General features: G+C 34.4%; 1 pseudogene; it reads left to right on the top strand.

Moving 5' to 3' along the window:
* The first annotated feature begins 2,032 nt into the window (after positions 1 to 2,032).
* Positions 2,033 to 3,466, top strand: LOC120116994 (annotated as a pseudogene).
* Positions 3,467 to 16,088: the final 12,622 nt, after the last annotated feature.

Raw genomic sequence — 16,088 nt, forward strand, 5'->3', positions numbered from 1 at the left:
GGTCAGTTTTTTTAAGTGTGATATTCGGGTCGAGTTCGGGTTTAGGGTAAAAAATACCCGATCCGACCCGAAAATATATATAATTTTACCTTATATATTTAGGAATAATTACAATAATACCCTTATATATATATAATTTTTCAATTAAGTCACTGTTTTTATTGAATAAAAATATTTTTTTTATTTCGAGTCGGGTTTCTAATTCATATATTCGGGTCGGGTCGGTTTTTTTTAAGTGTGATATTCGGGTCGGGGTTGGGTTTAGGGTGAAAAATACCCGACCCGACCCAAAAAATATATAATTTTACCTTATATATTTAGGAATAATTACAATAATACCCCTATATATATAATTTTTTTCAATTAAGTCATTGTTTTTATTGAATAAAAATATTTTTTTTATTATTTCGGGTCGGTCGGGTTTTTAATTCATATATTCGGGCCGGGTCGAGTCTCGGATGGAGGTTCCCTTGTTCTCGGGTCGGGTCTGGTGGACCAAAAACCCGACCCATGGCCATCCCTAATTGGGATGATTTTAATTTATGATGTTTATTAGCATGATTTTTATAATTTATTGAAATGAATAATCAATCAATAAAATTTAAATTTAAATTTTTTTAAAAATTTTATAATATATTGCTACATGTAATTTATAAAACAAACTAAAATTAAGCAAAAAAAAAACAAGAAGGGCAATACTGTCATTTTACATTACTGAAATAAAATTCATCTGACATGTCTGCGAACCAAACAGAATATGGAATTGGATTCCAATTCAATTTCCTGCCAATCAAACAGAATATGGAATTGGATTCCAATTCCTGACAGATTCCAATTCCTTCATAGATTCCAATTCCCTCATAAACATTCCAGCGAACCAAACGCCACCTTAGGGGCTGTTTGGATCAAGGAATGTGGGATTCCAATGGGAATGGAATCCACATTCTCATGTTTGATTGGTCGGGAATCTCATTCCTTATAATGTTTTATTACCAATAGTATATTTTTTTGGGTATATTACCGAGAATGTCATTATCTCCATTTCCTTAGGTATTGTTGGATTACCGACGTTTTGGACTAAAATGCCCTTAATTTTTTTTCAAAAATATTCTTCTTCTGTCATTCAATAATAGAAATTCTACGAAAGTTAAATTACAAATTTATCTTTAAACTATTTTAGATTTACAAAAGAAGTCTATAATTAAAATTACAAAGTTGGATTATCTCCCTTTTTATATTGTCAATTTTGTAAAAATATATATATATATATAAATTTTATGAATTTAAATTCTTTAAAAAATATATAAATATTTTCCAACTTGTTAAAAAAATATATATATAATAAGGATAATTTGGTCAAATATACATTCCAATAATCTTTTATTCCTTTAACCAAGCACGGTAATCTTACATTCATGCTAAACCAACCAAACACAAAATACAACATTCTCAGTAATCCTATTCCATGGTAATCTTACATTTCCACTTGTAATCTTACATTCCGTGAACCAAACGCACCCTTAAAGCCATTCACATATTTTTATGGGTAAACTATGTCAATGGTCACTGATGCTTGGATAAGTTTTTGTTTTTACCACTAATGTTTCAAAAGTTACAAATCGGTCACTAACGTTATCGTTTGTGACAAATTGATCACTCACCGTTAACAACCGTTAAGAGGCGTCACGAAAAACACACGTGGCCCTTTAACTGCTTACATGGATGGTTTGACCGCCACATGTACCAAGCCTATCCCATCGCCACCAATAAGAACGTCACTATCATAAAGCTCGCCCTCACTCCGATCACCCTCGCCACCTATTCCCGCCCCTTATTTTGTTTTTTCAAGATTCGTGGGCGTTATAATAATAGTGAAAGGTTGGTGGAGCGTTTTGCAGGATATCAGTGTCAACCTCTTCTCAACTCCTCTATTTTGTTTTCTTTTTCTTCTTCTTGCCTTAACCTTTGGGGCGTCTACTTTCAACCCATTTTTTTCCTTTTTGTTTTCTTCCATCTTTGGGTGTTTATGGCTATGGAGATGAAGAGCAGAAGGAAGACGATGGGGCCCAACTTCAGCTACACCGAGTTCGCCGTCCACATGCCCGTCTCCGGCGGTACATTCAGCTACATTCGGTGAGTTCGTCGCATTCATGACCGGGGCCAACTTAATAACCGAATACGTCATGTCGAACGCCGCCATAGCCAGGGGACTCACCTCCTATTTAGTCGCCGCAATGGGTATCCCTACGACGAAATGGAGATTCGTTCTCCCATTTCTTTCAATGGATTCAACGAAATCGACCTCGTAGCTCCGGTCGTCGTACTAACCATCACGCTAATCATCTGTTATCGCACCAGAGAAAGCTCCATCGTCAACATGTTTCTCACCGCATTACATATCTTCTTCATAGCTTTCGTTATATTGATGGGGTTTTGGAGAGGCGATTGGAATAATTTCACCCGCCCGACGAATCCCTAGAATCCATCTGATTTCTTCCCCAACGGCGTCTCTGGTTTCTTCAATGGAGCTTCCATGGTTTATTTAAGTTACATCGGATACGACGTCATATCGACGATGGCCGATGAGGTTCGTAATCCAGTAAAGGATATTCCAATCTGTGTATCAGGCTCCGACATCATCGTCACCATTCTTTACTGCCTCATGGCAGCCTCCATGTCCATGTTGCTACCTTACGATATAGTAAATAACAAATTTTGAGTATATTGATAAATTTCTGTTTATTCAACTACGCTTAGCAGTGTAGGTAAGCTTAGTTGTGAAAATGTATTTTATGAGTGATTGTGTGTTGAATTGTTGACGCAGATTGACGTTGAGGCGCTGTTTTCAGCGGCGTTTCGAAGAAGCCAAGCTAACTGCGAACTCTAACTTTTCCATCAAGCTCTAGTCTTTACTAAAACAGCAGTGTGGTGAAATGGAGAAGAAGATGAATAGGAAGATGCTATCATTATATAATTTAAAAATATATTGATTGTTAAAAAAGGAAGGGTATACACAATATCCATTTAAATTGTATCTTTTTTTGTTGGTCTCCACCACTACCACTGCCACTAGTAATAGTTTAGAAGTGAAGTGAGGTTGGATTGATTTGTACTGATTCGAAAAACCAGGCGAATTTTTGCAGTAAAGGGACACCATTTTTTGTCCACTAATTCACGTGAATTCTATATATTCCCCAGTCTCTTTTTGAATTCTGCAACCTACTGATTCCTCAAATAACCATGATAAGTTGGCCCCAGTCATGAATGCGGCGAACTCACCGAAGGTACCACCGGAGACGGGCATGTGGACGGCGAACTCGGTTTAGTAGAAGGCGGAGAGGAGGGCGCAGAGTCCGGCAATGGTATAAGAGATAAAAATAGCAAGGCCAGCGTAGAGGCGAGTAACTATGCCAGTGGTGATGAACACACCGGCTCCGACCATACCTCTGATTTCGAGGCCAACTAAATCGAACCAACGGAGGGTTTTTCACATGTCAGAGCTGGAACGGGCCTTTATCTGGCTGAGTTCTTCGTAGGAGGAAGAAACAGAGGGTGCACGTCGAGCAAAGCGATGAGGGGTATGGGCCAAAGCATGGAGGTATGGTTATACATTAGAGAAAAAGGAAGATTGGGTTTCTATTACAACTGACGAAGAAGAAGAAGAAGAAGAAGATTTGGGTAAAATTGTGGTAATGGAGGGCTATAGTTTCATTCATGAAATTTACCCAATTGTTTAATTATTTTTTTTTAAATTTTTGGTAAAACACCGGTTATAGGAAGTAAGGTTCTCCACTGTGGCGGTCAAACCATCCACGTAAGCAGTTAATGGTCCAAGTGTGTTTTTCGTGACGCCTCTTAACGACTGTTAACAGCGAGTGACCAATTTGTCACAAACGATAACGTTAGTGACTGATTTGTAACTTTTGAAATATTAGTGGTGAAAACGAAAACTTATCCAAATATCAGTGACTATTGACGTAGTTTATCCTATTTTTATTTTTTAACAAGAGTAATATATTGAAAACTATTTTCATATAATTCTATTTTTTAAAAATAATTTTAATCGATGTATACCGATAATTTTTATTTCAGTTATAATTTTTAATACAATTATTAATATATATTTTATTAATTAATAATTCAAAATTTAATACAACAAAAATGTGAGATTTCAATTGTAATTTTTGTGCTCAATCGTCTGGTTTAAAAGTTTAGAAACGAATACAGATAAAAAAATTTAAAAAATTCTAAAAAAAACCTAAGGATAAGTTATGAAAGTGATCCATTTTGCTTTTGATCTGTCTTATTTTGATAGAGGATTTTGAAAAGTTACATTTTGATCACTTTTATTTTTTATTTGTCTTACTTTGACGGATGACATGTTAGTTTGAAGACGTGATATATTAGAAACAGTATTTAAATTTCAACCCAATCCCTATTTTTAATCATAATACTAAGTTAACCCTAAACTTCATATAAAATATTAAGTTAACATATGAACTTTATGAGAAATATCAATTTAACGCTTGAATATAATTTAAGTCCGTCATCGATAGTTATCGATCGTCGCTCATCACTATTGATTGTCATCATTGATCACTATCGATTCTATCACGGACAACAATTGGACCCAAAAAATTATAGTTAACTCGTTTTAACATTTTGAACACGAAACTTGTGTCCGTCTTACTGAAAAAGAACATGAACTTCACAAACCCAATCTAAAATCCTTCAAATTTCTTTAAAAATTAAAATAATTATTTTATCACTATATTCTTTCAAAAACAATGATACATATATCACAACACACATTTATATTATACTTATAACAATTCAATTTATATAAATTTTGATAATTGTATATTTCAATTTTGATAATTGTATATTTCAATTTTGATAAAATTGTAATAGATGATCTATTACAATCTGCTCTCTCTTCCCTCTCCATCAAGTGCTCATAACCTGGTTAGATCGATTGCTATTATATGTAAAAAAGCATGAAGTCTTGACTTCCAGCTCATTCGAAGAGAAGCAAATTCAACCGCGGACCTACTAGCAAAGTTTCTTGTTGAGCGAAATGTTTCTTATGTTGTTTTTGACTCACCACCATATAATTTGATTCCTATCTTGGTTAGAGACATTCATGGACCTCCCATATGCATATAAGGGGTCGATACACTTATCACGACCTCATTCTCATTAAAAAAACAGAAGTGATTAGGCTTGTATAGATTTTTTTTCCAGAAAATAATAAAGGCTTTAACTTTTTCTCTTGATTGATGCAGGTGAAATTGTAACACCCCAACCTGTATCCGACCCGGATACGAGTTCGAGGTGTCACGTTAACTTCTCAAATCATTTAACTTTTACAAAGTAAATAAAGAATTTCAAATTCCCATTTAAATCAAAGCTGAATAATTTACATTAATTAAAAACAATTGGTTTTACAAAATATATCACAATATATTTAACTCAAATCTCTTAGTACATGCCAAATACCAAAATACATATGATTCAAAACTCTTTTCTAATCTGATCTTCGGAAAGGAGAGGCTAACCTATCTTGCCCCTTAATCTTCTCGAAACCTACGTGTGAAACATTCACACGCTAAGTCTATGACTTAGTGAGATATATAAAACTTATAGTGTAAACTCCAACTCTTAATAATGCATGACCAATTTATAATGTCATATTACAAAATCATATACCTTTTCATGTAACAAATACATACATACACTTATCATCATCCAAATTATGATTATTAGTGCGTATAATTATATACTCTTATAATTAACATTCATAACCATCATACAATCCATTTAACCAAGAGATACACAACATCACATAAATCATATAAAACGTTTCACATAACAAAACATATACTTCATATACACTTATGAGAACTAAATATTTGTGAGTACATAGAGGTTGTGCACATATGCTGTCACCACAGCTCGTATAAGGTCCCACTAGGGGCATATAAAATTGTTCCGAAGGACCACATATAACATATATGTCCCGAAGGACCACGTAGAACCCTTGACTCTTGGCATGCCAACTATACCCCTAGCTCTCATAACATGATATGGGCATTATCATGTATACTTGTCACATAACTTGTATCACATATACATATAATCACGTAGATCACTTTCGCATTGCTTATAACAACTTTTCATGAAATTTCACATTTCTTGTCACATTGTTTATATCTTGTTCTTATGTCTTCTAATAGACATAAATTCACATGTTCATATAGTCACCCATTTCATTACATATACAGGTACTCATATAACTCATTTCATTTCACATGTAGTTACTTATCCTTATATAATCATATAACATTCTTCTAGCTCATAGTCATATATATCATATCATAATATATATTCATATAATTCATAACCACATAGCTTATATTATTCTTCACATAATCACATAGATCACATACATATAATGCATACAAGGCATGTTTACACTGTACAATCATAATCAATATTCTACTCATACAATCATATTTTCAAAATGTCGGAAACAGACTGTCGCAAGTCTAATTTCTATCAAATAATATTTCCTACCAGTATGCACTCACCTGCCTCACTAGTTCATTTCGAACACTTATAACTCTTGTACATTCTTATAGCTTCGAATCTTCTTGGCTTGACTTCGATCGATATCTACACGAATACTACTTATATAAATGTCGGAGTTCGAATTGCTTATAACCAATCATATAACTTAAACTATACAAAGTACTAAATTAACAATTTCCATATAAGTAGTATCGGTACCCTACATTACAATACCGATACTTCTACCCTACGGTATCGATACCCAATTTTGATTCTGGAATTCATCTTCAAAATGGTACCGATATCTGCTCAATGGTATTAATACCTCCAGTATCGATACTACTCCTTTGGTATCGATACTCCTTGAACAATTTATCAACTTTTTCCTTATGGTATCGATACTTATTTAAACAGTATCGATACCCATACCCCAAATATCTCTCATTTTCTCTTTGAAGTATCGGTACTGAATGAACAATACCAATACCCCTTGCCCATAATTTATTTATCTTACCCGAAATTTACCAAACTTAATTAGATTTTCCACTTTAACCTCCTTTTAACCTTTTAGGCTTAACTTGTAACATCCTAAAAGTCGGGTCAATGACCAAAATAGAATTTTGGTAAATTTAGTGATCAATTTTAGAAAATATGGAAAGTTCAGAGATTTAAATGAAAAGTGTTGATGTTAGATTTAATAACAAAGTTTGAAAGTAATAAGGGTATTATGGTCATTTTTTAGGGAAGATTTTTATTTTCCCTTTATAAAGGGTAATAAACACGTGGGAAATGAGATAATTTCTCCAGAGCCTTCTTCAGTATTCTTCTTTCTCCTCTCCACCGTGGAGTCTTGTATAAGATATAGAACGTGATCTTGTTCCGGAACAATCCAAAGATTAGGATCAAGTCAAAGCAAGCAAAGCTAAGGTGAGTGTGTATTAGTTGATATATTATGATGAATGGAAATAAGACTTGTGACAAGTCTATTTCCTATATTAACATACATATAAGCATGTTATTGATATGAGCATAATTGTGATATATTATTGTATATGTGGTATGATATGTGTGAATGTATGTTACTGTTATGTGATTAAGATATCAATTATGTGATAATGAATGGTATGGATATATGGAAGGTGAAGTAAGCTAAAGTATACGAACAAAATGTATATAAGATAAGCCATGTGAATATGATTTATGAAAGTATGAGTGATATGATAAAAACATATGTTTATATGATATGGCTATGTGAATATATGGTAAACATAATAATGATGCCCATGTTACGTGTCATGAGAGCTAGAGGTATAGTTGGCATGCCAAGAGTCGAGGGTTCTACGTGGTCCTTCGGGACATATATGCAATTATGTGGAACATATATGTGGTATTTTGGTACACTTATTTGGTCCATTATATTATGTGTATGGTTCTTAAGGAGTGGTCATTCGGGATATAGTGGTCATTTGGGATAAATCAGTGGTTCTTCGGGACGTAGTGGTCATTCGGGACAAATATACAGTGCCCCTAGTGGGAATTTATTCGAGCTATGGTGATAACATCAGTGCACAACCTCAATGAACTCACATATCTTTAGTTCTCCAAGATGTACATAGACCAATAAAGAAATAATACATAAACTTAACATGATTGTCATATGTGATTGAACATTTGGATGTGAATGTATGAGTTTCATTTATTGCATATATGATATGTTCTATGTAAAATATGTTGATATGATATATGGGAATGTAAGTGAATATATATATAATTATATGATATGTTAGAGGTAATTTCATGAGAAATCTAGTGAACGCTATATATATATATATACATTGATGAGGAAGTGGTGAACTATATGATTAATGAAAATTGAGACCAAGCAGATAGTATATTAATTAAGGAAAAGGTATATAGATAAGTATAAAAGGATATTATATAAGTAGTGCAGGAAGATATATATGTTTAAAATAGAACTGTGAACTAACCTTGCTAAATTAGTAATGGATATGAAATTTAGTATAAGAATATAAGAAATCATATGAGAATATCAGAGGAATCAAATAACAATAAGTTATGAAAATGTATGTTTATTAAATGAAGATTTGGTGAGGAATGAATTAAGAGAATATAAGAAATTAGGATATTAAAATATGTAACGAGAATTTATGGGTGAAATGTGTCAGCTCTTGTGGGTACTATAAAATGAGTGTGGATATGTGTGCAAGTATACACAATCGAACAAGTAATAAAGTGATAAGTTGAGTATCGTCTCCATAGGGAATTGGGGAAATCAAATAGGTTTGTCAAGGCACTTTACTTTGTCACCTAAGTAAAGTTAGTGATGGTATATACAAATGATAATGCTGTGACAAAATGGAATGACTGATGTGGAAATTGAATGATGATGGTGTGGTAGTAATTGGATATGTCGTGGCAAATGAAATTGTAATGTGTGGGAACAAATAGAAATTTCAAGGCAAAATAAAATGCAAATACTTGATTTAACAAATAGGACTTTAGCTTTCTCACACGACAAGCAGCGATGGGAGTTATAAGGAAAACCTAAGTCTATTTCTCTAAATGGTATTTCTTCTATGCTTACCCTGCTCGACAGAGTCTACTGAGGTGCCCTATTCTATCTCTAGTAAGGGACTCGACATATTAAAGATGCCATGGAAAAACCGATTGGCGTAAACCCCTGCAGTGATCCTATTGGTCTAGATAACAAGATATGTCTCGATAATACCTTTTTGCGGCAGCATTAACATTTAACCTATCGTTCAAGAACAACTCCTTTTAGTCGAATGAAATCCTAACCTTATCTCTAAGGTAGATTAGGCCTAGTTACTACCTAGAACCCCTTGCTTATACAGTTCCTCCCTAGTTTCTCTCGAACACTAAGGATAATTTGCCAAGGTATTCTCTCGAACCCTCAAGACCTCCTAAGGAAATGCTACTCTCATAGCTCCTACAACTTTAAGGCATTAAGTTTCATAAACAAAACAGATTAAAGCATAGCATAACAACCATTCATTGAAATAAAAACTTAAACATCCAAGTGAACTCCCACAAATTAGGATTAGTTCATGGTGGGATTCGAAATAAACAAGCACAAAGCAAGTATCATTCATTCCTTACAACCCAATAACAAAATATGAAAGCAAAGAACTAAGGGAGGAGAGAAAGCCTTCGATGTGTACTGCCCAATGCTCCTATCGGCCACCAAGCACTACTCCTAGCGAACTGGCTCCTCTCGGATGCTCAAGACGCCACTCCCTCCGGCTTGTCAAGGAGAAATTCCACGGCAAGTAGGATTGACGGAGAAAGATGAGACATTCTCTCTCTAACTTTTTAAGCTCAAATCTGGGTGGAACCAAAATCTTCTTTAATGTGGCTTCATCCTCTATTTATAGGGAAAAAAATCTTAGGATTTGGTGTTAACTATCATAAAAAACCCCAAAACCATGGTTGAGTTACTTGGGAGTCGAGTAGGACATGCTATGATGCAACCTGGGTAGCTGGCTGAATGACTGGCATAATCCCGTCGCAGGCGCCCAAGGACAGACAAGATCTGCAAGGTCAGAAGGCGTCATCAGTAGAATCTGCGGTTGCAGCGTCGATCCCTCTAGGAGTATCTTCGAGGTAGATTTCTCGGGCAGAGGGCACGAAGAGTCGGGGACAGCTGGCTGGAAAATATATTCTTTCACATTGTGCACTTTCGAAATGCCGATCAAACTTGGCATTTTTATTTAGCTCAACAATCTCCATATGTCACGGCATTTTCTTTCCTCTTTTCCTTGCTTTCAATACCTGCACATCATCAGACAAATACCTTTCCCATAAAGCAGCACCGTTGTAAAAATAAAATGCCACGGCAAACCGAAATCAACCACATGCAACTAAATGCTTCTAAATGCATCTACATGGTCCTAAATGAACCTTCAGACATACAATAACTTAAGTAAAAAGGTCCCAAAATGTGACCTTTTACGGATTTATCAAAATGTTACATAGAAATATATAAAAATGAGAGATAAGATATGTAGGATTGCGATCAAAATTACAGGATTAAGAATAGGGTAAGTAAACGACTTAAATGAAGATAATAGAATGTGATATAAGCTAAATAGTGTAAAGTAAATGATTATAAGAATATGAAATAGTAAGACTCATATGTGATATTATAAGGTTTGTGTATGTATGTATTCATTTTATGAAGTGTACATGAAGATGTATGTTATAATAACATTAATTATTCATATGCATTGTTAGAAGTTTAGTTTATATATATGTTTTATAAGCCTCACTAAGTCATAGACTTAGTGTGTGATTGTTTCACACGTAGGTTATAGAAGAGAGAAGAGAAACTAAGAGGAGCAAGGCAGGTCAGCATCTTCCTTAAGAATATCGGATTAGGAATATATTAAATATATGCATTTTGTTTTATAGAATGTAGTTGACATGCAGTATAAAGATTTGAATAGTATAAGCTCTGATATGTTTTGTAAAACCCATTTATGTCAATTAATGATAAAATATTCATTTTATCGAATAATGAGTTGGATTTTTATCCACCTGTAAAGGAAAATGTTTTGACAAGTCAATGTTACACCTAGGATTCGAATCCGGATCGGATACGGGTTGAGGGTGTTACATTTAATGGTATCAGAGCTAAGGTTTAGCCGATTCTCGGCATAAACCAAAGTCCAAAGTGTCATAAAATGTGTACATGCCAACACAGAGTGAAAAAATTCTGATATGATAATGTAAGGAGTATGTTGTCTTACTAATAGAATAAGATTAGTTTAATATAGTAGAAATTTGATTATGAGAATTTCAAAGAAAGCGAAAGGTGAACCTGATGGTAGTAGCAATTCACTTACCCTGGCCAGGCAGGATGGAGAGCAGACATCTCAGGAAGTACCTCATAAGATCAAAGATTGATTTCAGAAAGTTGAAATCGTATCAGAATAGTGATAGAAGGTCTTAACTGTTGTGAATTAGAAAAGTGATATGAAGTAGTTTTGTTATTATGCGCATAAGATAGAATATGGTGGACAAGTGTCACCATAAGAACATTAAAAAGATCCAAGGATGTGGTGAATATTTATATAAGAGTTCAAGAATAGATGCATCAGTGACAAGTGTATAAGAGATATGGAGATAGAGTTTATGAATTTGAGACAAAAGGGATAATACTATGTTTATGTAACATCCCCAACCCATATCCGAACCGAATACGAGTATGAGGTGTCACATTGACTTTTCAAACTTTGACTCTTGACCAAATTCAAGGAAAATTTAAAACTTTCATTAGCATAGAAGCGGTTTATTTACATGAAATGACCAAAACAACCAAAATTGATCAGAGCATTCATAACTGACACTTTTCTTACATGCCAACAATATATACAACAAAATACATACTTTATCAGTTACTCATGATCTGATCTTCTGGCAGTGCTGCTGTTCTTGCTACTCCTAATTCTGTTCTTCCCGATTCTTGGTACCTACGTGTAAATCACTTACACACTAAGTCATGGACTTAGTGAGACAATAAATAAACATGTAAATATAACAATGCATTCATGAACATGCATTCTTTCCATATGATCATGACAACTTTATTTGGATGCATCTATTTCACTATAATATATATGATGATATCATGTACACATAACACATAACACATACATTCTCATGCTAATTTCACTTTAATTTATCTTTGTATTGCCCATGTACATTATTGAGAACAAAGGTATGCGAGTACATAGAGGTTGTGCACTATGCTATCACCACATCTCATATAATTCCCTCAAGGGGCACTTAATATTTGTCTCAAAGGACCACTATGTCCCGAAGGACCACTGACAATCCCTCGACTCTTGGCATGCCAATTATACCTACAACTCTCATATGAAATAACATGGGCTTAATTATAAATACATTTATCATTTCATCTCTTTCATCACTGTCCGTATAACCACATAAGTCACTTCATCTGATCATTTCCATTATTTCACATACCTGGAAGAATTCTCTGATAATAACATTCATTCATATAATTTCATGTTAATCATAAATGAAGAATGCATGGAATCACTATAACATTAACATATATATATATGTATGTACATGAATATGGAATCATAAATTCAATGATAAGAGATAGACTTATCGCAAGTCTTATCTCAATTCCATTTCATCTAGGATATGCACTCACCTTAGCCTTGTTTTGACTCGATTCTAATCCTTCGATTGTTCCGGAACAAGATTACGTTCTAAATCTACATAGTAGTACATTGATACATATCAGTATACTAATTGATATATTCTAAACTATCACTCCTTAGGCTAAAAAGAAAGCTATTTTTTATCTTTTAATGAAGGTATGCATCAATGCACTACACCATGTATCGATGCATCCCTTGACGGGTGCATCGATGCACTATCTATGCATCGGTATATAATTCCCATTCGATATTTGTATTTTAAACAGGTGCATCGATTCACTCCTTATGCATCGATGCACTAATTGCATTTGATGTTCATTTATTTGAGAGTGCATCGATACACATTGAAAGTGTATCGATGCACACAACCCAGAAATGACACTTTGAGCACGAAAATCCCTTCCTGGTCCTCTCAACTCTTCATATACCACCCCTTTTTATATTCTTAACTCTCATGCACCTATTTAAACTAATTAATACTCATTCAATATCTCATAACCTTCAAAATCCATTTCTCCCCATAGTATTTAAGAATTTCACTCAAATTCCCACATGTTCTATATCTGATTCTAACACTTCATATTTCTTAATTAAGTTGGTGGCAAGTCAAATTCAACTCTCAATTCTTATTATGAGCTTTATTTCGAAATTTCATTCAAGAACTCTTAATCTTTAATTCTTCCTACATCCTTCATCTTGTTGTTTTAAAGCAAATTAAGTTTTCCTTAAGCTTAATTAGCATATCATGAGCAAAACCAAACTTAAATATCAACTAATAAGAATTCTTACCTTTGCCTTGGCTAATACGCACAAAGAAGAAAGGAGGAGTAGAGTTGTCTGGAAGCTTGGATATTTGATTCCTCACATACACGTAGCCTCCCTATATATATAACCAAATAATTATTTTCCTTGCAAATAACCATTTTGTCCTTCTATTCTTTCTTCCTTGCAAATTAATCCTATACCAAAATACAATACTATTCAATTATTCTACTTTAGTCACCAAATTCTGAAGTTTTACAATTTAGTCACTAACTCGTATTTTGGGATGTTACAAATCTCTCCCCCTTAAGAAAATTCATCCTCGAATTTTCATTACGCGAAGAGATGGGGGTACTGAATCTTCATGTCCTCTTCACATTCCAACGTCGCTTCTTCTACCTTGTGATTTCTCCACAAAACTTTAACTAATGGAATAGTCTTGTTTCTTAATTGCTTAATTTCGTGAGCTAAGATTTTAACCGGTTCCTCTTCATAAGTCAAATCCGGTTGAATCTCGATCTCTCTGGAGTCACAATGTGGGAAGTATCAGATCAATATTTCCGAAGCATTGAGACATGAAAGACATTGTGAATTTTCTCCATTTCAAGTGGCAACGCTAGCTGATATGCCACTGCTCCAACTCTCTTTACGATCTCATACGGTCCGATGAATCTAGGTCTAAGTTTTCCCTTACGTCCAAACCTCAAAACTTTCTTCCATAGAGACACTTTGAGAAACACTTTATCTCCAACTTGATATTCTATCTATTTTCTCTTTAAATCTGCGTATGATTTCTGTCTATCAGCTGCTGCTTTAAGATTACTTTGAATTACTTAGACCTTTTCTTCCACTTACTGGATCAACTCAGGACCAATAATTTATTTATCTTTAATATCGAACCAATTTAGGGGCGTACGACATCTTCTTCCAGAAAGAGCTTCATAGGGAGCCATTTTGATGCTTGATTGATAACTATTGTTGTACACGAATTTAGCAAGTGGCAAGTACCTTTCCCATGATCCTTTAAACTGGATAACACAAGCTCTCAACATATATTCCAAAATTTGGATTGTTCTCTCTGATTGCACATCGATTTGAGGATGAAACGCTATACTAAAATTCAACCGGGTCCCCAACGCTTTATGTAATGATTTCCAAAACCGTGAAGTAAATATAGGATCTCGATCCGAAACAATAGAAACAGATACTCTATATAGATGTATAATCTCCCTGATGTACAACTCTGCATACTTGTCCATGTTAAAGTCAACTCGCACCGGAATAAAATGGGCTGACTTAGTCAATCTATCTACAATCACCCAGATGAAATCTCTTTTATTCGGAGTCAAAGGTAACCCCATTACAAATCCATTGTTACATTCTCCCATTTCCACTGAGGAATAGACATTGGTTGTAATAATCCTGACGGAACCTGATGTTCAGCTTTGACTTGCTGACACGTCAAAGATTTGGATACGAATTCCGTAATGTCTCTCTTCATTACAGGCCACCATTATCGACTTTTGAGATCCATATACATTTTGTTTCCTCCTGGATGCATAGTTAATAGACTACAATGAGCTTCCGTTAATAAGTCTTTCTTCAAATCATCATCATTTGGATCACCAGCCTCCATTGATAATATAGGATCCCATCAGTTTTCATTTCATAATCGATAACCTCTCCATCCCTTATCTGTTGTAACTTCTTTAAACACTTTTCATCTCCAGATTGCAATTCTTTAATTCGATCTAGACATGATGACTTGAGAGTCAATTCTGCACATATATCACCGTCTCCTCTTAACAATAGTATGGCATCCAAAGCTCGTAAGGCTGCAAACGTGTTTCGTCTTAAGCATCCACTACCATATTTGCTTTCCCCGGATGAAAATCAATCATTACATCATAATCCTTTAAGAACACCACCCATCTTTTTTGTCTTAAATTTAACTCCTTTTGGGTCATCAAATATTTCAAATTCTTATGATCTGTATACAAATAGAATTGTTCACCATTCAAGTAGTGACGCCAGATCTTAAGAGCGAACACTACCGCAGCTATCTTCAGATCATGCGTTGGATAATTCTTCTCGTGCGGTTTTAATTGCCTCGAAGCATAGGCCACCACTTTGCCTTTTTCATTAACAAGCATCCCAACTCGTTATGAGACGCATCACTGTACACTACATAATTCTTGCTAGATTCGGGTTGAATCAATACTGGAGCTTCTGTTAAAATCCTCTTTAGCTTTTCAAAACTCTCATGGCACTCCGAAGTCCAAGCAAATTTTACTTCTTTCCTCAATAACTTGGTTAGGGGTATTGCTATTATCGAAATTTTTTTAACAAACCTTCGGTAATAATCAACTAACCCCAGAAAACTCCAGACTTCTGACACATTCTTTGAAACTTCCCACTCTAAAATGGCTTTAATATTTTGGGGATCCACTCGAATTCCTTCCGCAATAATCACATATCCAAGGAACGTCACTTTCTTCAACCAGAATTCACATTTGGAGA

Source organism: Hibiscus syriacus, unplaced genomic scaffold, assembly GCF_006381635.1.
Source record: "Hibiscus syriacus cultivar Baekdansim isolate YM2019G1 unplaced genomic scaffold, ASM638163v2 tig00110317_pilon, whole genome shotgun sequence".
Classification (NCBI taxonomy): Eukaryota; Viridiplantae; Streptophyta; class Magnoliopsida; order Malvales; family Malvaceae; genus Hibiscus; species Hibiscus syriacus.